The sequence below is a fragment of the Camelus bactrianus genome, chromosome 12 (genome assembly GCF_048773025.1).
Source record: "Camelus bactrianus isolate YW-2024 breed Bactrian camel chromosome 12, ASM4877302v1, whole genome shotgun sequence".
NCBI lineage: Eukaryota > Metazoa > Chordata > Mammalia > Artiodactyla > Camelidae > Camelus > Camelus bactrianus.
This window is the reverse complement of record NC_133550.1, coordinates 16,639,713-16,662,442: the sequence shown is the minus strand read 5'-3', so window position 1 is coordinate 16,662,442 and position 22,730 is coordinate 16,639,713. Positions and strand designations below refer to the sequence as shown.

General features: G+C 44.6%; 1 protein-coding gene and 1 pseudogene across 7 annotated transcripts in view; both read right to left on the bottom strand.

The window, feature by feature from the left end:
- The window catches only part of NCKAP5L (NCK associated protein 5 like), a 47,212-nt gene that overhangs the window by 19,438 nt on the left and 5,044 nt on the right, over window positions 1–22,730 (bottom strand). For 2 of the 7 annotated variants that reach the window (XM_074374898.1, XM_074374900.1), the window contains exons 1-2: window positions 10,592–10,655; window positions 5,748–5,809 (exon numbers count right to left, since the gene is read on the bottom strand). The exons of 2 other annotated variants lie outside the window; for them this stretch is intronic. The gene's annotated coding sequence lies outside the window, so the exon portion shown is untranslated. Of the gene's footprint in view, window positions 1–5,747; window positions 5,810–10,591; window positions 10,740–22,730 lie in introns of those variants that run through there. 3 more of the 7 variants (XM_074374895.1, XM_074374896.1, XM_074374901.1) reach the window with 2 other exon arrangements.
- Window positions 13,593–14,552, bottom strand: LOC141579385 (exosome complex component RRP43 pseudogene; annotated as a pseudogene).

The window sequence follows — 22,730 nt, the reverse complement described above, 5'->3', positions numbered from 1 at the left end:
CCTTCCTCAACCTGGTCCAGCTTCAGCAGTAACTGCCACAATGCTAAATCCATACAGTATTTTTCAGTCACCATTGCCTTCTTAGGCACAAGTGCCCCTGGTGGCCATTTCCTGCTGGACTATTTTTTTTAAAGCTTTGAGAAATAGTTCAACTCCCACACAACTCACCAATTTAAAGTACACAATTCAGTGGTTTGTAGTATATTCAGATATATGCAATCATGACGACAGTCAATTTTAGAACATTTTCATTACCCCTTAGTTATCAGCCCCTCACACCCAAACCTAGGCAACCACTAATCTATTTTCTGTCCTTATGTATAATTTTCCTATTCTGGACATTTCACATGAATGGAATCATATAATGGGTGGTCTTGTGACTAGCATCTTTCACTTTGCATAATGTTTTCAAGGTGAATCCCTGTTAACGCATATACTGGTACTACATTCCTCTCTACGGCCAAATGATATTCCATTGTATGGCTATGCCACAATTTGTTTATCCATTCATCTGCTGATGGACATTTGAGCTATTATGTATAATGCTGCTATAAGCACTAGTGTGTAAGTTTTGTGTAGATGAAAGTTTTTTCATTTCCCCTTGGGTATACACCTAGAAGTGGGACTGCTGGGTCATATGGTGACTTTAGGTTTAACTTTTTGAGGAATCGCCAAACTGTTTCCCAAAGTGGATGCACCATTTTATAATCCTATCAACAGTGTATGAGGGTTGCAATTTCTCCACATCTTCACCACTTGCTATTGTCTGATTTCTGATTCTACTCACCCTAGTATATCTCATTATGGTTTTGATTTATATTTCTGATTGATGATGTCCAGCATCTTTTCATGTGCTTATTGGACATTTATTTGTATGTCTTCCCTGGAGAAATGTCTATTCAGATCCTTTGCCCATTCTTTAATTGGGTTATGTGTCTTTTTTCTATCGAGTTGGAAGAATTCTTTATATATTCTGAACAAAAGCCCCTTACAGATACACAATTTGCAAAACTTTTCTCCTACTCTGTGGTTGTCTTTTCACTGTCTTGATGGTGACCATTTCCCCCCAGACAACTTTTCCCTTGTCTACTACGCTCCTCCTCTCCCTGCAGCCATCTTCCATCTCTACTTCTGTGTTATTAGTGGTGTGTATGCTTTTTAAAAAAAAAAAAACAGATACAGCAGCATGTTCTCATTCTTCTACATTGTTTGTTAGCAAAACAATTAAATAAAACCCCAAACCACAGACTTTACTTGGATCTTACTAGTTTTTCCACTGATGTCCTTTCCACTGGTTTTATTCCAAGATCCAATCCAGGGCCCCACATTGTACTTAATCACCATGTCTCCTTAGTTTCCTATGATCCATGACAGTTCCTCAGTCTTTCCTTGTATTTTGTGACCTTGACCCTTTGGAAGGCAACTGGGCAGTATTTTGGAGAATATTCTCTAATGTGAGTCTGATGTTTTCTCCAACGAGATTGAGGTTATGGATTTTTGAAAAGAACACCACAGAGGTGATGTGTCTTTCTCAGTGCATAATATAAGGGGGTATGTATACAAGATGCTGAGATGTCTTATTACTGGTGATGTTAGCCTTGATCACTTAAGGTTAAGTGGCATTTACTAGTGGTTTCCTCCACCATAAAATATTTTTCTTCTGTATTTAATAAATATTTGGGGGAGGGGTGGCAATACTTTGTGACCATGCAAAATCCTGTTTCTGCTTAAATTTTCACTCACTAATTTTAGGATTCATCAGTGGATCTTGCTTGTAGCAATTACTATGGTGTTTCAAGGATAATTTTCAATTTCCCTCATTCCTTGTACTTTACTAATTGGAAGTTTTCTGTAAGGAAAAGCTGTCTCTTAACTCCCATTTATTCACTTAATTACGTATTTATATTAGTATGGACTCCTAGGCATTATTTCATTCTTTAGATTATAATCCAGTATTAATCATGAGTCCTTATTTTGCCACTTAAATTCCAGCCATTCTCTCAGGTTGGCGCCTATGTCCTTTCAACCCGCCTCCATTTATTTTAAAAAAAAATCATTTTTAAAAAACATTTGCTTACTTTCTGGAATCATAAAGATGTTCCAGGCTTGTCTTGTATTTTCCCTGCCACAATCTCTTTTCCAAGAAGCTCCAGCAGAGCAATCTTCTTTCTAAAACTGTAAATCTGACTGTGTCCCTCCTGCTTCAAATCTTCCCATGACCTCCTACTGCTTCGGGGACAGATGAAAGCCTTCAACACGACCCTGGAATCCCTGCCCTGGTCTGGCCTCAAGAGCAGTTCTTCTGAAAAGCTGTCTGGACTCATGTGGCCCATGTTGATCTCTCTTCCTGAAGTGCCTCCTGCAGGTCAGTACCTCAAGCTGTAATGCATCCTGTTTTCTAGTACTCCTGTGAGAAGGGGGCACTTCCACGCTGTTAGAAGGGGAGCTCCCTGAGGCGCCCTGCTTATTTTCTGTTCTCTCTCACTACTTCCTGCCGATGAGACCCTGGGCCTGGTGATCTCCTTTCATTCCAGACAGAAAAAGACTAGAAAGAAGGGATAGGTGAGAATGGATAGTGGGCTCATCAGGTTCCCTTAAAGGTCCCCAAGGATCCTCCATCCGAGTGGATCTGAAGGACCATATGGCAAGCCATAATGAGGTGTAAGGAAGGGACATTTTCAGGTTTGTCCCCAACATTGATGTGACCTTGTCCAAGCTCTCAACCTATGCCCAGGACCCAGTGATGCCCTCTGGCAAAGGGACTAATCTATTCATTCTGCAGATACTCTTGGCAGATCACTCAGTATGAGGTACAGTGCTGGGTATTGGGGAGCAGTTTAGAGATGAGACAGCTCTTCTCAGACTTCTTGGAGCTTTCAGATTAGTAGGGGATGCAAGACATGCAGGCACATAGCCGTACAGTGAAGGAGGTGCCACAAGAGGAGTCTTTGGAGAAATTTAAAAATCAGGAAAGAAATATTAAGCTGGAGCTGGAAGAGTTTTTCCAAATTTGAGGCATCCAGTGAACTGAGCCTTTATAGACAGGTAGGGTTTAGGTACAAGGGAAAGGGAAGGGGGTCACTTCAGGCAGTGGGAGGCAGAACTCTATGGGTGTGTATGGAAACAGAAAGACAGTGCAGTTGGACTGAAGGGTGTTTGAAGGTGAGTGTTTCCTGGTACCCTGGCCCATACCAGTTACTAACTCCTCTCCTATTCCCTGACCAAATAGGAGAGTCAGCATCTTTTAAACGTCCTGGGTGTAACCAGAGACATGCTGGGTCCCCTAGGAGGAACCAAGGCAGAGAGGATCCTGCAGGCGATAGCAGAGCTGACTACTGGAATGGCAGCTATCTGCTCTCAGATCCAGAAGGAAAAAGGGCCTGGGAGGCTATACCTGCAGGCCCCAAAGAGCTGGGCATGTACTCTCCTAGGTCCCCATGCTCAGCCCTCAGTGCTTCAGATCATGGCCTCTTTCTTCAAAGGGAAAGGCTCTGGCCAGCCAAGTACCTTCCACGTCGAGGCAGCTTCAATGTTGACTCAGTGGGCACCATGTGGCCACAGCCCACAGGTGATCTCCTAAGCTGCCAGCTCTGCTCTGGGAGGAGACAGTAGCTCTGGTTCACCCACAGGTCCCACTGGGCTCTGTTCATTTGTGCCCACAAATGGGAGTCAGGTTCCTTGGATTCCGGTTCTGGCTCAGCCATTCTGCCTTCCCCTTAGGGGAAGCCTAGAATCCCTTGGACTCAGTCTTATCTGTAAAATGGGGTGAACTATGACTCCTCTCTTCCTGCAGGGCATAGAAGAGAAGGATGAGCTCACAGGAACTGCAGCTGAGAAGACAGGTCTCCTTGTATGGGGTGGGGGGTGCTGGGGTGAGGAGCATGGCAGGACCTTTACAGAGAAGCCATTAGCTTTGATGCTGCCTTCCTCCTACAGGCAACACAGGCTTCAGAGGAAAGCAAGGGGGTATAGAGGAAGGGACAGCAAAATCAAGAGCTTTAGCTTTCTAGCCCCGGGGACAGGAAGTGAGGTGCTGTCTACAGAGGAAGCAAGAAGCAAACACCCCCCAACTTCCCCTCAGCCTGCAGTGAAAAGGAAGGCTCCAGCTTCAGGAGCCCACAGGCACAGGTTGGAGAAACAGAGGCAGTGGCATGGAGGTAGGAGAGGAGGCATTACTGGCACTATCTGGCAGAGAAGGAGGCTTCCCATCTTGGGCATGATAAACCTCAAAGGGACCCAGGACATCCCACAGACTGGGGTAGGGGGAAGAAAAGCCACTGAAGTCAAGTTAAGAAACCCAGCTTTCCAGGTCACATGGTACCATATCTGCAGTCCTGGCCCCAGACTCCTGCCCCAGCTCTGTGCTACATCACGCCAACACACGCATACTCCCACACACACCAGGCTGGGCAGGGCCTCTGATGACCTGGTCTGACAGTACTTGCCCTGTCTTTGCAGTCTCCATCACAGCTATAACTTTGTAACTTTAATTATTTGATTAATGTGGACTTTTGGGATCACCACTGTACCCCCTGAGTCTGGCCTACACCTAGCACCTAGTAAATGCTGGCCATAGCTTGAGAACTCCTCAGAGACTGCTTTTGGCTTCTGAATGAAGTATATGAGAGTGAATGAACCCTGATCTTGGCCTGTGGTCAACTGGGGGATCCTGAGGTGGGTGGTGAAGGTCAGAAACCAGAGAACTGACAGAGGTGGCAAAAGAAATCTCTGCACATGCAGACATTGCCTACAAGTGACAGATGAAGGTATCGTTGTATGGTATCTTTGGGGTAGGGGTGAGAAAAGAATATTTGTATTTATTTTTGTATAAAAAACTTGAGGATATGTAAGAAAATTAATATGTGATTGTCTATGGAGGGAGAAGGGGGTGGAGGAGGGAGTGCAATTTCTCAATGTATGCATTTTCGTATCATTTTGATTTTTGGACTATATTTTAAAAAATGAAAAAAAACAAAAGAACATGAAATTTTTTTAAAAGTTAGAAGGAATAACCACTTGACCAGGTGATTTCTAAAGCCCCTTCCAGCTGGGGCCATCTACTCTCTTCCCATGTTAGGAAGTAAGGACCAAGCTCCTGGGGCAAGGGAGGGGTGAGGAGGTCTAGATAGATGAGTGTGGGGGCATCTGTCAAGGAACACCAGTGTTTTCACTCCCTTTCTTTCCAGAAATCTCTCCCTGGCCTAGGGCAGATACACACACACACACACACACACACACACACACACACACACACACACACACACACACTGTGGTGTGCGCTGGTAGCAACAAACTATTTGGAAGCTGGTTGGGGCCACTTCCACCTGGATGAGAACTAGGTTCATTCTTACCCCTGGGAAGGGGGTAAGTCTGGCCAAGGGCAGAGGCAGAGGTGAGAGCTCGGGCAAGGGGAAAGTTTAGGGCAGGTGGGGGTAAGGTGAGGAAAACAACTCCTGGAAGCACCTGGGGCTGCTGTAGGCAGGTTCTGGGGGTGTCTCAACATATCCTCACACAAAAGGGCTAATTACAGCCCCCACATCAAGCCAGCTTGGAGTAAAATGAATCAGTCCCTGGGAACTGCAGCTGCTGAGAACCCCAGGGCCACACCCCAGGAGTTCCAGGGCCCCTCACAGTCCTGTCAAGGAAAAACCTCGTTATTCTCCTACCCAGAGGGTCTTCAGGGAGGGACAATTTCAAGCCCTGAATGACAGTGAGAACTGTAGGCCAATGCCCCAAGCAACACTCACCACTTAAGCCTTGCAGGCAATAGCATAAGCAGCAGAATGGGGCATCTCTCCTTTGCAAATATCTATACATTAAAACAAAACAAAAAACTTAGTGAATACTGGAGAACTCCCAGAGCTTAAGGACCAGCATAAGGTTCAGGGAGCTGTGCCTGACTAGGCTCTTTTCAGCAGCTGCTGGATTTTTAGAAATCAGGAATAACAGCAATGATAATTCACCTTAATAATAGCCTGGCCTCTTCAGGCCTCTTTCATCTGTGTAACTCCCAGAGCACGGGAAACGGTAATTATCAAGCAGGTGCCACGCCTCAAAGATGATGTATGATTAATCCATCAACACAAGCTGGGAAACTGAGGCCCAGGGAGAAGGATTTCTCCTCACACGGAAATAAGGATATAGGTGCTGAGGGCCACAGGGCAGTGAGGAACCGCAGGTACCCACTCCATACCTGCTGTGTTTTGGGAGGATGCTGAAGACAAAGGCATTCCTTTCAGAGTCAGCCAGACCTATGCTTGGGGTGAAGGTGAGGAAGACCCCAAGTATGTGTCCCAAGCCCCCTCCCCAGGATGCAACAGGGCCTGGTGATAGCCTTGGTTGGAAGTCTGGGGTTCTGATCTTGAGCCAAAAACACTACTCTCCCAAAGTACTGCAAGCAGGCCAATAGCTGCTCTGAGCATCTCTGCCATCTCTGCAATGCTCACAGGCACCACAGGGTGAGGGCTGAGATTCCAAATACCCCTGCACCACATGTGCAGGGGGTACCTGGCAGCCAGGTGGCTAGGTCACATCAAAATCATGCCAAGTAGAAAGCCTGCTTCTTTTGGACCCCAGACCTTCTCTGCAGTCCTCACCCATCTTTGGCACTGATTTTTATAAAAATTTTTTTTGGGGGGATAGGCAATTCAGTTTATGTATTTATTTAAATGGAGGTACTGGGGATTGAACCCAGGACCTCGTGCATGCTAAGCATGCACGATACCACTGAGTTATACCTTACCCTTGTTCTGGGTACTGATCTTAAAATATTGAGATCTTTCCTACAGCAAAATCTGCCTAGTGGTCACTGGTTTAGAAACCTGCAGAGGAGGCTCAGTTGGCTTGTGCCTCTTCCAGGAGCATAGGGGAGGGTGGGCAAAGAGTCACAGAAGACCAAAGATCTTTCCCCACTGTGGCCATCGAGGGAAGCAGCAGAGATTCGAATGTGGATAGAAGTATAAAGACAGAGGCATTGCTCATGCAGACCCACCCGCAGCCTACTACATGCCTGGTACTATGAGAGATGCTGGGAACAGACACAATCTCAGCTCTGGGAAACCGTGACGGCCAAGCCAGGCAGGCAGCAGCCAATGACCTTGTCTTCCAACCCTCCAGGGCAGGGCCTGGGGAAAAATATTAAGGGTGTTGTTCTAAGGGACTTGAAGTGGTTTTTCTTCATCATGTTAAGAGAGCAGACCAGAGCCTCTGGGGCACCCTGAGGTAACACTGACCATCTCAGAACTCAGCCCTCTGAAAGCTCAGGTTCAAGAACTGCCCTCTTGGCTTTTAATGCGGTCAGGCCCCCTCATGCACAAGAAATTAAGACAGAATGGTACAATGTAAAACACTAGACCAGAGTCAGGAGGCCTGCCTCTGACACTCATCGTTGTATGAATCACTTCCCCCATGAATTCAGTGCACCCCCCCCTACTTTTTTTTTCAGCTTCCCCATTTTTAACATGAGGGCGTTGGACTAGACTGTCTCTAGGATTCCTTCCAGCCTATGACTCTATGTTGTTTTGATGTGGTGACAGATCCCAGATTGATTTACATAAATTTGCATGTTCAATCAGAAATCCCAAACTCCAAGTATAGAAAATCCAATCAGTCTATTAGTGCAGCCAGACTGGGGCTGGAGGAGCCTGCCAGGTTTGGGTGAGATTGTCAAAGCAGACAGTGGTAGTGGTGGTGAATTAGGGGAGGAGCCGGGGAAGCAGGGGTGGAAGCAGCACTTGTTCTGAGAGATGCGGTTCTGGTGCTCCAGGGCTGATGGGGACAGGGACCTCTCTTCAGCTATCAGGCAAGGGTCCTTTCTCCTCCTGCTTCTAACAGGGCCTCTGGCTGGCAGGCCTCAGAGCCACACCCCAAGAGGAAACAGCAGCTTCTGCCTAGCAACAGCCGCATCCCTCACTCTGACAGGGACTCCACCATTAACCACTTTCTGGGAAACTGACCTCCCTGGGAGCTTCCATTCTCCATTCCAGGGGCTCCCAGCTCCCAGTAGTGAGGAAGGTTTCCCTGGGGCCTAACCTAAATACCTCCTGCTGCAGCTTCACTCCCACAGGCAGCAGGGTCCAGGAAAGAGGGCTCCCCAGGCCCAGGGGAGCCAGCAGAGGGGCAGGCAATGCAGAAGAATGTGCCCCACGTCCAACCAATCCCATGGCCTCTCTAAACACCACCTCTTCTTCCACATCCCCCTCAGTACCTGGGAGACCAAGGATGAAAACAAACAAGGAGAACGTGAAGGCCTTTGGCTCTTGGGCTATCGAGCAAGTCCCAACCTGGAGAGTCTGACTCCTGAGAAAGCTCTACCCCCAGGAGGGAAGGAGTCTGGAAAGGTGGGGTTGGGGCAGCCTCTCCCTGCTGATGCCTGGCTGGCAGGGCAGGGTCTAGGTTTCTGGCTGAGGGCAGCAGAGATTCCTTAAGCCCCTTGCCTGGGAGCTGCGGGAGGTGAGTAGGGCCAAGGGGTGGAATGGGCAACAGCAGTGGGGCTCTCCTTGTCCTCTTCCCATAACAGGGTGGATGAGTGTATTGTATTCCCTTGCCTAGATCTTAAAACAAGTCCCAACAGCTGAGATACAAACTGTCTCCTGGGAATCTGTTCACCCTGCTGGCCCTTGGCTGCCTCCTCCTCTCTCAACCCCTCCCCAAAGGCCCAGCTCAAAGACTGGCCTGCCAGGATGTCTCACTAGAGGCCTTGATGGGTGGGCCAAATCCCAGCCAGCAGGAGCTCATACGCCAAGGCGCCAGGGGTGAGCAGGTCAGGCAGGATAAGGGAGTCTGCTCCCCTTCACCCAAGGTTCTAATCCTAAGTAACCTATCTCTCCAAACTCAGCCACCCTGCTGGAGGACCTTACTCCCCTCCAACTTCACACAACAGTGGAAACATACTACGTCAAAAAGTGAAAGGGAATGGTAGAGCTTTCTAGTTCAACCGCCAAATTTTACAGTTGAGGGAAAGGAGCACCAGAGAGGCAAATTATCTTGGCTAAGATCACACAGCAAGCTAGGAAGAGCAGGGGACAGAGCTTCTCACTCCCATTCCACAGTGAGCAGCTTGGTCCTCGTACACATTGGTGTCTGCCTGCCTATTGTAGAAGGGCCTTCCTTGCTGCAGCCCAGGCCATCTGCCCCTTCTGGTTCTCACTCTCTTCCAAAGGCCTGAGCTGGAGAGAGATGCTGGAGGGCTCATGCCACCTCATGCACAGACCACAGACTGAAAACAAAGTTGAACTAAGTGGGAATATCTCCCCAGACACGAATATAAGTGTTTCTCTGAAGTAAGAAACCCACTAACCCCAGGTTGTTCTTAGAAAAACAGGGACCTAATATGAGAAGTGAATTTTGTGTCTCCTTTTTTGAAAGACAAGGGGTCTCCCAGTCAGCTGGCATGTCTTGCAAGAGAGGGTCTGCAACAAGGCAAATGGGCTAGGTTTATTTTTCCCCAAAGTACTGCCTACAGAATGGTTAGATGTTAATTCCTTGCTCCTGTCCTCCAGGACCACACCTGTCCCAGGCATCTGCCTCTACCATTACCGCTGGCAAACAACTGTAATTAAGCAGGAGGACCCGTGAGGGAGGACGAGCAGTGGTAGGAAGGGAATAGAAGGATTGCCTTTACAGCCAGAGAACCTGGCAGCCTAAGACCCCTGGCTTCTCAGGAAGGCGGGCATTTAAGGAGTAGCAGCTGGATAAGCTGATGGACAGCGCTGTGACACCTGGAAAACCAGGCCTGTACGAGGTAAGGGTCCTTCGTGCCCTTGGGGGCAGTGCCAGGGCTGGAGAGACTATGGGGCCTTGGGCCGAGGTTAAGGAGAGGGGGGCTGGGGTTCGGACAGCCGCTTTCCTAGTCGGCCTAGGCCAGGGGAGTGTCGGGCACAGATAAATTCTCTGCATTCTTCTGGCACCGCAGCCAGGACTCAGAGAGCCTTTCCTGCAGGCGCTGCCCTGGCCCCACTCCCTGACCAGCCCTTCTCCCTTTCTCAGCCTCTCTTTAGTGTTCAGCCCACCGGGCTCCCCTTCCCGCAGCCCCTCAAAGCCATCGAAGGGTCGCTCCGGGAGACCCTGATCTCTCCGCCTCTCCCCACCTCCCCCACGCCCTACCGCCCCAGGCCACCGGGACTGCAAGGAGTGCGAAGAGGAGCCCGGGGCTCGCCTCCGCGCCTGCGCTTTGGGGAGAGTCTCCCCACTACAACAACCCGACACCGCTAAGCGGCACCCGGACGGTGGGATGCGCGTGGGGTGGGGTGCGCAGCTGGGGCAAGGTCAGTGCTTTCAAAAGGGAGGGAGACCGGCCCCCGGAACATCCCCCTCTCCGGAAAGTTTCCCTTCCGGGGCCACGGAGTGTGCGCGAGGACGGCGCGGGGGACGGGAGGGGGTAGGGTGGGGGTGGACAGAGTCGCAGCCAGACCCCCGGGGTGAGGTGAGGCAGAAGGGAGGGGCGGGCAGCGAGGTCGGGCAGGAAACCGCGCCGCTCTCTCTGACCCAAGGCTGCCACGAGAGCCTTACCCTCCATACCTCCCACCCCAGCCCAGGGCTTACAGACCCCCCATTCGCCGTCCTTTATATCCCAAGTAGGCCCAGAACTCACCGAAATCAGGTGTTGAGCTGGGCCAGGGCAGGCCGGATCTGCCGGGTCCATGGCCGCGGCTCCAGGGGCGGGGGGCAGAGAAAAAGGGGGGTGTTGGGGCCGCCTCTTGATGTCAAGGCTTTAAAGGGGCCAGTGAACCCCGCCCCTCGCCCAGACCCCGCCCCCTTCTCCTGCACAGCCAATCCACTTTCACCCTGAATGCTCGCCCCTCCCAGCCCCCTCCAGATGTTCCCAGGACGAAAGCTAAGTCCGCCCGGCCCGAGCGCGCGGCTTCCGCCCTGGAGGGAAGGACCTCCCCTCCCCCCTATAGAGAAACAGTCTTTCCAGACCTGGCCAGGTCCGGTCTGGTAAATCTCCCCAGTGTTGGGGTAGGAGAAGCTGGGCTAGGCCGAGCGGGGGTGGAATGAGGGGCACCTATAGCAGAGAAAACTAAGTAGGTGCACGCGGACCCATAGGCATGCGCGTTTGCTTATGTGGGGTTGGGCGTGCACGTGTGTATGTGGTTGTGAGCGTGTTTGTAATTTGCCTTCCTGCATACGTGTTGGGTGTAAATCTATGGGAAGAGGCTTAAGTGCCTGCTTGGCCTTAAATGCTCCCGCCTCCCTTTTCCTCTTCCCAGATCGGGTCCTTTCAGCAATATGGAAACCTGGGCGCTGGGAACAAGCTCTGAGCCTCTTAGAGCGCTGCTGGCCTTTTCCTCACTGGTTTAGGAGGAGGGAAAACTGAGTAGAAAAAGGATACAGCCTTGTTCTCAGCCACTTGCTATCTCCGTGGAGATGAATTTCTTCCCTATTCAAGTAACTGCGTGCTTAAAAGAGGAAAAGCAAACAACCCACCTACATCTACAGGGCCTCAGAGCTCTCTTCGATACCATTATCACTGGTCCTTGGTTAAACAACTATTTGCCCTTGTCCTGATATCACATAATCTTAACAGTTTGGCCCAGTAGTGCAGGTTCTGAACAGGATTCTGCGGAGAAAATATAAAGATCTCTAGCCACAGTCTCTGCCCATTTTATTAAAATTGCTTCTGTTGCTGATATACTAGGGATGTATTAAAGCATCATACTATCTGATAAATGAACATAAAAACTGAGGGAACATAGGGTGCTCAGATTGGCTAAGATTAACCAAGAGTTCCTCTCTGAAAGAGGCTCCTTGATTTAAAATGGGATTTGAAGGGCACAGAGAGAATCTGAGTAGGAACAGGCAAGGGAAGGACACAAGGAAATTCAGGTAGGAAAGAACAAATTATTTGCATGGGACAGTGAGCAGATAACATTGGCAGATAGAGTTGGAAGTGGGAGAAGTTAATGGAGAAAGTTTTTTTGGAGATCAGAATGAGGATATGGACTTGACAGGACAGGTTATAAAAAAGTCATTTTGACTTCTTGAGTATAGGGGTAGCTTGATGAAAAGAGTGCCTAAGAACAGTGATTATTGGAGCCTAAAAGAGGTCATGGAGGTTACTCCCACCAGCTCTCTCATCCTTGCTTTAAAACAACTTTAAAAATTGACTTATCCTTCACATACAATAATATGCACAGATCTTAGGTGTTTCGTTTGGTGACTTTCCATAATAATATACACCTATGTAACCCCTGAAACAAGATACTGAACCATCACCCCAGGGAATTCCTTCATGCCCCTGTATAGATGATTACCCTGCATCTGCCAACTGTGCAGCTTCCTGGATTTTATCACCATGGTTTTGTCTGTTCTTGAATTTCACATAAGTGGAATCATATAGTTTGTACTCTTTTGTGTCTATATTCTTTAGCTTAGTAATGTTTTTGAGATTCAGCCATGTATAGTCTATTTTTTTATTGCTGAGTAATAATCCATTGTATGAATATATCGTAATTTTTTTATCCATTCTCCAGCTGATGGATATTTAAGTGTTTCCAGTTTGGGGCTAGTGTGAATGCTGCTGCTGTAAACATTCTTGTGCAAATCCTTTTGTGAATGTGTTTTCATTTTCAGAAAGCTCACCTTATTTCTTGATGGTAGATAGTGGCATCTTTGTAATCCTACAGCATTGATTAATTATTATTCATTCAATCATCTAACATTTATTGAATAGGGATCAGTGTCCTAGCCCTAGGGTTACCACAAAAATTAGACATGATAATTTCCTCAAAGGGCTTAAAAGTCCAGTAAAAGTCCACGAATCTATTGCATTCCAAAGCCATGGGGTGGAAAAACCTTAAGAGTCTACCAGGTATTTCTAACTATTTTTGGATGTTTCCAAATAACTAAATTTTGGAAGCAAACAAACCATCTAGATGATTTTTTTGCTTTTCATTCAGATGTTTACCCTTGTTTAATAAACACAGCCAGAACATCTGCACTTGTCAGAGCAAATACCTGCCCTCCATAACTTAAAGGCTCTTGCACACTTGAAAGTTTACAGTCAGATTTTGGCAGATTCTCTATGCTTCACAGATCTTTATCTTCATTGACAGGGGGTGAAAGAAATATAGCTACCATTGCTCCATGGTTGCTTTCTGCCTTTGATGAGGCTTAACACACTTTAATTCTTTACGGGTATTATTTACTTATTAAAAATTATACTAAAGTCCCAAAGTTGGTTTTCCACTCTTGTTATGTATCACTGGTCATAAATTGTTCTTTACTTGGGTTACCTGTGTTATAAAACAAACTAGGTCTCTGAGGTCTCTGGTTGCTGCAAGCTGTTGGTAACAAACCAGTTTGGTGGCATGGTCTAACTGTGCATTTAGTACTGATGAATGACTAGTATGGCATCTCAGAGAACCACGCCCTCACTGTTCACATCAGAACTTTGAATGGGTTCATCTGCTTCAATACTATGTGGTCATTCATTCAGTGTTGGAGCAGCTTCATGACTCAGTTTGGCACTGTAGCCATTTGGCTACTGTGTAAGTTGGTTGATGAACTGACCCCAGTTTAGAATTCCTGACATCAGAAGATGGTCAGGTTGGTAACTGACCTTTCAAAACATTTTTTTTTTCCCAGAAGAATGTAGTTTGATATTTATTTAGTATAAAAGTGCAGTGTAACAAATAGTTTTTACAAATCTGTTTTGAAAATGTGGTGGTTGTTTATTTGAATTTCATAGTCTCAAATGCTTCATCATCTTTTTTTTTTTTTTTTTAACTTCTTTGTGTCTTGTAGCTGCTAGGTTCACACAGTCCTGAAGTTTCACTCCAGTCAGTCGACTTTCGTCTGCTTTGTGAAGACAACATAGCTCGTCTTCCTCGTCTATTACTACTGTTAAGGTTCCGGTTGCCAGATGTTCCTCCTCTTCAGTAGGGTCAACTATAAGCAGAATGTCATCAAACACAGCAAAGGAAGTTACAAGTGGATGAGTTCTAAAATTCCAATAACTTTTCTTCTTTAAATTAACTTCTGCTAAAGCAGTTTCTTCATTTCTTCAGGCAACTGTACATTTTTTAAAGCTGCTAACAAAGCAAATGTACAGGCAACCAAAATGTTTCCAACATGGTTGAGGCAAATGAGATCACAGTATAGAACTCAAGCAAGCTTTCCTGGAGAAATGCATTAAGTCTTCTTTCTGAATTATCTGTGAATTTTCAGTGACATCTGCAATGAACTGGTTGGCCACTTGGACCTCTTCTCCAGGAGGTCCAGACCAGAAACTCCATGAACGCAGAGGTGATGAATCCACATTAGGAACAACATATCGTTAATCAGGGATATCTGTTGGTAGTGCTCCAAATTCCACTATAATTCCACAAATTATTGTTGTATTTCCATCTCACTAAAGAACCATTTGCAGTACCAAATGAACTTATGTTGACAGTTCTGGTTCTGAATTCACCAAGTTCTATTCCATCAGGATGGCAGGTTTCTTTCACAATTCTCCTATAACACTCCAGAGGTTCCACAGTTTTGAACCCAGCCGCCATCTTCCTGCCTACGCGTCTGCCTCAAAACATTTTAATAATCTGACTATTCTCCAGATTGGATTGACTCTGAGTGCATTCTGCATTCTTTATGTCTTCCCTGCTTAGAAGAAGAAAGGAGCTGGGGAGAGGCTAATATTTGGTCCATTTTCTGAATAGGAATAGATCTTTGCTAGTGCTGCTTAATTCTACATGGGACAACATGTTCCTTGGGTTCTAACAACATTGCCAGTATGTGTTTTGAAACCTTCCTAGCACAGATAATGATGGATCTGCTCAGGTTATTGAACCCCTTTCTTCTCATTTTCATCACTCAAAAATTTTTATTGAGTCTTTACTGTATGCTAGGCACTACGCATATAGTATTAGATAACTAATAAGGAATTCATGTCGGGTATCATAAGCAATGACATTGGAAAGGTAAGTAGTGGGATGATCATACTTTATCCTAAAAGCAGTGCAGAGCTTTTACATGGTTTTAAGCAGGGGGTTGTCACAATCAGAACAGCATTTATTTAAAAAGATAACTGTGGTTGCAGTGTGGAGAACAGGTTAAAGAGAGCAAGACTGAAGTCAGGGAGACTAGACAGAAAATATTTATAGTAACTGAGGAAAAAATGAGAAATGATGTGTTCTGGTCTAGGAAAATGATAGTGATAATGGAGATGAGTTGACCTCAAGAAATAAATAGCATTAGCATCAGCAGGTATTGGGATTGGCAGTGGAGGGAAGCAGAGAGCTAAGCCAAGACCTCTGGACTGGGTAACTTGCAGGTAGTAGGACCACTCATTGAAATACCAAACACTTGAGGAAGAGCAGGTTTGGGCAATGATATGCTCACTTCCAAACAAGTTGACACTGAAATGCTGGGAGACATCCAAGTAGAAATGTCTAAGAGGTCAGAGCTTCCCAACTGTTGTGCCTCAGGAAGAGGTTAAAGATGTGCTGCATGCTGATCTTCTCAACCTTCAGAGCAGCACAAGCTCCCTTCAACAGACAGCAGTGTCAGTAAGGTGGACTGCCATGAAAACACCATCATTTTCTATGTGTGCCAGATGTGGAAGAGTTTGGTAAGTACTGGTGTATAATGGATTGCATAAGTAATTCTGAAGCTCAGGAGAGAGATCTGCACTAGAGATAAGACGTTTATGAATCATCTGAACATCAGAACATGAGTGGCAACTGAAGCCATGGAGTGGAGAACATGCAAGGAAAGAAGAAGGACTGGAACAGAACCCTAAGGAACAGCAACATTACAGAGGGGTCTCCAGAGAAGGAGGAAGACAATTGGCTGAGTGCTGTCACCAGAGCCCAAGTGGCTTCCAAAAAAGGACCAAATAGTTCCTGATATTGCTGGTATCAAGTAGGATCAGGACTAAGATATAATTGCTGACTTCAGCCACATGTGGTTGGTGACTTTGGTAGAACCAAATTTTGAAGGGTTGAGAAAGATGTACAAAGTAAGGAATGAAGACAAGAAGTGTTTAAAACTCTGTCAAGAATTTTGGCTTAAAAAAAAAAAGAATTTTGGCTATGACTTGAGGGAAAAGTTAGACTGGTGGGTGGGGCAATGGGGGATGAGAGTTATTTTAGAAAACTATTTTTAGAAAGATACTACTTAATTTTCAAAATTACTTATTTAAAATTAATTATTTTTAAAAAGCATTATGTGCATGTGGTTAAAATATCAAAAAATATGGAAGCAATTATTTGCTGCATTTCCCACTCTCAACAATGAGCCTTTTTAACTTTTTGGCTGATTCTTTGATATGATTAAATATGGTTATACTGCTATTCTTTGATTGTTTACTTTTAGATATTTTATTACCCTCTATGTATATATACTTTTTATAAGGTACAAAAATGGGATCTAACCATTCATACTATACTACACCTTCTTGTACTTAAACTATCTTGGAGATCTTTTGATATTAGCATATATCGATCTACCTTGTTCTTTTAAACATTTGCATAATAATCTATGGCTGTACCATATTATTTATTTCCTACTGATGGACATTTAGGTTGTTTCCAGCTTTTCACTTTTATTAACCAGCTGTAATGGATAACATTGTATACAAATCCTTATATTACTTATGTGAGTGTATCCGCAGGATAAATTCCTAGCAATGGAACTCCTGGGTATGTGCAGTAAACATTTTTGATAAATACTGACATCTCCATTCTAGACCAGCCAGTCCTGTCTGTTCTCAATGTACAAAACACCCACTCCTGTGTACCCTTGCCAAGAGGTTCCTTTCTACATGGCTTATAGGGCATGCTCCTTTCCCTCTTGTCATCATTGCAAAAGCTATACAGTTGTCCCTTGGTATCCATGGGGGATTGGTTCTAAGACCCCAACTGATACCAAAATCCATGTTTGCTCAAGTCCCTCATATAAAATGTTGTAGTATTTGCATATAACCTATGCACCTCCTCCCATGTACTTTAAATCATCTCCAGATTACATATAATACCTAGTACAGTGTAAATGCTAGGTAAATAGTTGTAAATACAATGTAAATGCTATGCCGGAGGTGCACAGCAAATTCAAGTTTTGTTTTCTGGAACTTTCTGGAATTATTCCCCCCAAATATTTTCAATCCATGGTTGGTTAAATCTGTGGATGCGGAACCTGCAGATACGGAGGGTTGACTTTCAGGGATAGCTCAAATCCCATATCCTTCAGAAAGTCTCCCATCCCTGTTGTAGTCCACAAAGATTTTTCCTTATCTGAAGCTCACATGATCACATGCTACCATGTGTGAGTCTCTCCTTTTCTCCTCAACTTTAACATATTTGCTGAAAGATTCAAATCTAACCTTTGCAAGTCCAGGGTTGTTTAACTGACTTTTCCTTACCCCCAACAGAAGCTAAAAGCATGCTGAGTATATGAAAGGGATTTGATAAATTACTTTTTGAAATTTGCCATAAATGTGTAGCATTAGAGACATGTGGCTAATCATCTGAAATGTGGCTGGTCCAGATTGAGATGACCTGTAAGTGTAAAATACACCAGATTTTAAAGATGGTATTAAAAATAATATAACATATCTCATTAATAATTTTTATAGTGACTGCATGTTGAAATGCTAATTTTTGGAAATATTGGATTACATATATTTTTTAAAGTTAAAGTATATCCAGGACCACCCTCTAGTCTTGTCTCCCTCAATAAGTCTCTTGCCATGTTTGGTGTCGGTTCTTAAATTAGGCTGGCTTAAGAATAAAGATTATCTTTTCTTGGAGCCAAAGATATTCCCACCATCTTCAAGGGCTCGCCTAGGCCATTACACAATCATTGCCTTCTTGGTACCAGGGCCTCATCTTTATGAGCACTATTTACACATCTTCTTTTGAAACTAACTGCCACAGACTTCAAATACAACAATTCCAACAGGTCAGGTAACTGCTCAGCCAATAAAAATGTTAGGAGGGAAGAGGTCAGGTTCAGATGCTGAAGCATCTCTTGAAGCTTTTACTGATTGAAGATTCCTCAGTTACCTACCCAGATGGAGCCCCAGCCTGTCCTTTTGGTCACTGTGGCCATTTTCTGCCATCAAGGAAGGTGGGACAGGTATCACTGGCCTGTAGTCTAGTCTCATTATAGTCAGAGCCCCTGTGTTAGTTTCCTGCTCCTGCTGTAACAAATCATCACAAACTTAGTGGCTTAAAACAACACAGATGTGCTCTCTTACAGTTCTGGAGATCAGAAGTCTAAAATCAAGGTATTGGCAGAGCTGTGGAGGCTTCCGGGGAGAATCCATTTCCTTGCCTTTTCTAACTGCATTTCTTTGCTTGCAGCCCTTCCTTACATAATTCCAACTTCTGGCTTCCGTCATTACGTGTACTGTCAAATCTCACTTTGCCTCTCTCTTATAAGGACACTTGTGATAACATTTAGGGCCAACCCTGATAATCCAGATTAATCTCCTGACCTCAAAATCCTTAATCCTTAATCAAGATCCTTAATCTGCACATCTGTATGCATCTACAAAGTCCCTTTTGCTATTTAAGGTGGCATTTACAGGTTCCAGGGATCAGGATGAGGACATTTTGGTGGACCATTATTCAGCCTGCCACAGCCCCCATTTATATTTCTTTGCACTGCGTTGGTGAGGAGAGACAGCACCAGCAGGGTCATAAGGTTTCAAACTGTTTTTAAATTAAGACCCACAGAAAAGTAGGTAAATTCACATCTGTAATCACCATTATTACTCTGAGACCATCATAAACCTTATTTCTATTAGCAACAATCACTCCCTCCCAGCATTTCTTCCTTTAAAATGTTCCGTAGGCTGAAGCTGTACTCCTTATTACTTCCTCATCTTAAGAACAAATTATTCAAAATAGTAAGATGCATGTTTTCTACACAGATGAGATGCTTTTCTCATAAGCCTTTGATCTAACAGGCATAGTTGTGGTCTGTGCATGCATAGAGTGTTTTTGTTTAACACTTCATATTCTGTAAAATACTTTCATATCCTTTAGCTCATTTGGGCATAGGAAAAGGAAGATTTTGTTATTGCTATTGTACAGATGAGTAAACTGAGGCTCAAAGAGGCTAAATGAACTGAATATGGTGGTCATATAATGAGTTATTGGCACATCTTGATTCCAAACCTGATGTTCTTTCCACTGCACTGTTCCCAGGCCAAACTGAATCCCAGAGGGCTGAGAAGGATCTGACTGAGCTTGAGATCTTATTACATCTGGGAGTTGGCCTTGGAATCCCTACTTCCCAAGCATGAAACAGTCTGTAACCCATTTTAGGGGGTCCTACCCAGAAGTCAAAGCTAGGGGCAGATTGGGAATTTCGGGAATTCAGGGGAAGGTTAGGGTTGCTGGCAAGTCAAGGGTACAGTGAGAGGATAGCTGGGACTTATGGAGATGTAAGTGTCTATGTTTGCTACATGCGCCTGTTTAAGTGGTAGGCAGCAGCAGGGGTACTACTCAGGTACTCAACCTAGAATTAGGTATCACTTCTGTGAGAATTCTAAGAACATCAGGGATAGCTAAGAGTGGCCTGGCTGGGTCTCTTATTCCCAAGTGTGAACACACATTTTGAGGAAACACAGTAACCCCAAAGCCCATGTTCTTTTACACTTGCTCTCTAGAGTCTCTTCCCAGTCTCGATTTCTGTGACATTTCAAGGCATAGCAGCCAAGGCCCAGTCTTTGCAACCCCACTGCCTAAGTTCAAAGTCCACATTTACTAGATGCATAACCTTGGGAAAGTCAGTTAATCTGTATGTGCTTCAGTTCCCAGATCTGCAAGACGAGGATAATAATAGTATCTAACCCATGGGGTTGTATCAAGGATTTAAAGTTATGTTGTCCAGCACATGGTATATTATTATCTTTTTTTCTTTTTTCCTATTTCCAACCAGACCTCTTTTGGTTATTCCTTTTCCCCTCACTCAAACACTATTAGCAGCCCTCAGACCTAGGATCTGGTCTCCTCCTGTCATATTCACTTATTTTTTGAATTTACTACTTGTTAAATATCAACCACTCTATGTGAATGACTTCTGAGTTTTTATATCTAGTCTTTATCTGCTGTCCTCTCCCAAACCATCAATAATGAAGACCCTGAAATGGACATTTTATCTTAAAGATATGTTTGAGAAACACAACTCAAACTTCCATGCCAAAGGCTATGCTTATTCTCTTTCCAACTTTCTAATTTCTCCCCATTTTCACAGTATCCTGGGCAGTCTTTTGCCCAATCATAGATCTCCCTTTTCTTCTCAATACTTGAATTCAGGTGCATTTCTCTTTTGTTCATTCATACATCCAACAAATATTTCTCAGCTGTCTGCTACATGTCAGACACTGAGCTAGGCCTAGGTATACAAAAATAAGTTGGGCTTGAAGAGCTTAGTCTTGTGTTGGTGGGGAAGAGGCATATGAACGATTACAATATGATGAGGTGAATATTGTAATAGAGGCTTCTATGCAAAGTTCCCACTAGAATACAGTAACAAATGCAAAGTGCTCTAGGAGTTGGAGAAGGTTTCCGAGAAAATGTAGCGTCTGAGCCATCTTTTAGGACAGTTGAACTGCGCTGCAGAGTAGGAGAGCTGGGGGAGAGAGAAAGGAAGCAGGAGTTTGTGCTAAGAAGTTCAGCGTGGCTGATGCGTGGAGGAAAAGCCTGAAGACAAGAACCATCCTATGCAACTTTCTGCAACACTGAAAATTTTCTATATGCGTGCCGTCCAATAAGATAGTCACTAGTCACATATGGCTACTGAACACTTGAAATGTGTCTAGGAGGACTGAAGAGCTGAGTTTTAAATTTTATTTCATTTTGCTTAATTTAAATTTAAACAGTAAGCAGCTACTTTACTGAACAAATTGGTTTAGGCACTGGATAAAGGACAGGACTCTAGGCAACAGGAAACACTGAAGGTTTTTAAGCATAATACTAGCATAGCTAGTTATTTGAGAAAGGAAACACTGGCAGCAAGACAGAATGGACTGGAGGGTAGTTGACCTAACACAGAAACCTTTGGTGGGCGCCAGCCACATGGATGGAATAAATGGGACTTACATGTTATTGGTAGAATCTACTGGACTTTGTGACTATTTCATTGTGGGAAGTATATGTGAGGAGAGTTATCTGAAGTTTGCAGCTTGAGCAATGACTGGATGCCAACAGCTGAGATAGGATTAGGTTTGGAATGAGGGCAATGAGTTTGCTTTTGGGATATGTTGAATTTGAGGTGCCAAAGAACTGTCTAGGGAAATATGACTATAAAACAGGAAAAATATTAATCTGGAACTGTGGAGGTAGGGCTACCAATATATTTGGGGGTTATGATCATATAGGTAGTTGTTAAAGGCATGGGAGTGAAGGAACTCACCCCAGGAAAAAATATGTAGAAGAGGATTGGATGGACCCTAATGAACTGTAAGCATCAAAGCTTGGTCTGTTTCAACTTGCATCAAATCATATGGAGTACGTGTTAAAAAGATTCCTCATTGTGAATGTATTTAATGTCACAGAACATACACCTAAAAATAATTAAAATTGTATACTTACTACGATAAAAAAAATGCAAAAAAACTAAACCAAACCAAACCAAACCAAACCAGAATCCTAAGCCCCATTTCTGACTTGAAACACAGCTCCTGGAGATGAATCCAGGACTCCCCAGGTAATTCTTATGCAAATTAAAATCTGAACCAATTGCTTAATGGGTAGAGAGGAGAATAAAGGGAGGGAGGTATGGCAGAGAAACCAAGGGAGAGTGGTTTAACAAGGAAGAAGGGGTCAAGAGTGTTGAATGGTTCCATGGCCCAGGAGGAGGACTGAAAAGAGGTCTCAGATACAGCGTTCAGGTGGTCACTGATGAATGGGGGCTGAGGGAACAGAGGATGTGGAGTCTTATTTTTTCAAGGGCTTTGCTCATGTTTGCTGGTAAGTAGATGTAGGGAAAGATTGCAAAGCTTGAGGAGGAGATAGGACACAAGGTTTGTCGTTTTGAAGAGAGACCTGAGCATGTTGATAGGTGGATAGGGGAGGAGTCAATGAGGCCAAGGAGACACCAAAAGGATCTTCAATAAAACATAATTTGGGAGAGGTAGTAGAAGTTGGGATCAGGGACTTAGGCAGGGGTTATTTGGGTAAAAGCTCACTGGGTAAGTTTAGAAGTGGAAAGGAGGGAAGATGAAGGTGTTCAAAAAGACTTCCTGACACAGCAAGCAAGAATGCCGCTAGTTTGTGGTTAGGTCACCTACTCAGATTAATGAAGCAGAAATAGAGTCAAGAGCCTGCAGAAGGGGAAAAGTCTGGAAGAGTCACTAGAATAAAAGTGATCAGGAGCAGCAATATAAAAAGATTGAGAAGTAGTATTGGAGTCTAAATGAGATTGGAAATGGTACCAACCATACAATTATCCTGCACAAAATAGAAAAATTGGTTTTCCTAAATGAAGGTTCTGGTTCCACCCTTCTATTATTCAGCAACTGCTCTGGCTTCTGCTCTCTCATGCATAAAGTTCAAATTCCTTAGCAGGAACTTTTACTAACTTTTCCTTCAAGAGGTCCAACCTCTAATTGGTGGTTTAGACTCTTCTGTTCCCTGTTCCTCCATCTATAACATAAATAATAGGACCTTAGGGATTTTGAAGCTCATCAATCTAATCTCCCTTCTTAGCTAGGTATGTTTTATTTTTCCATCTTCTCTCCACCAAATCTTTCTCCATCTTCCACTTTCCCTTGGAGTGGA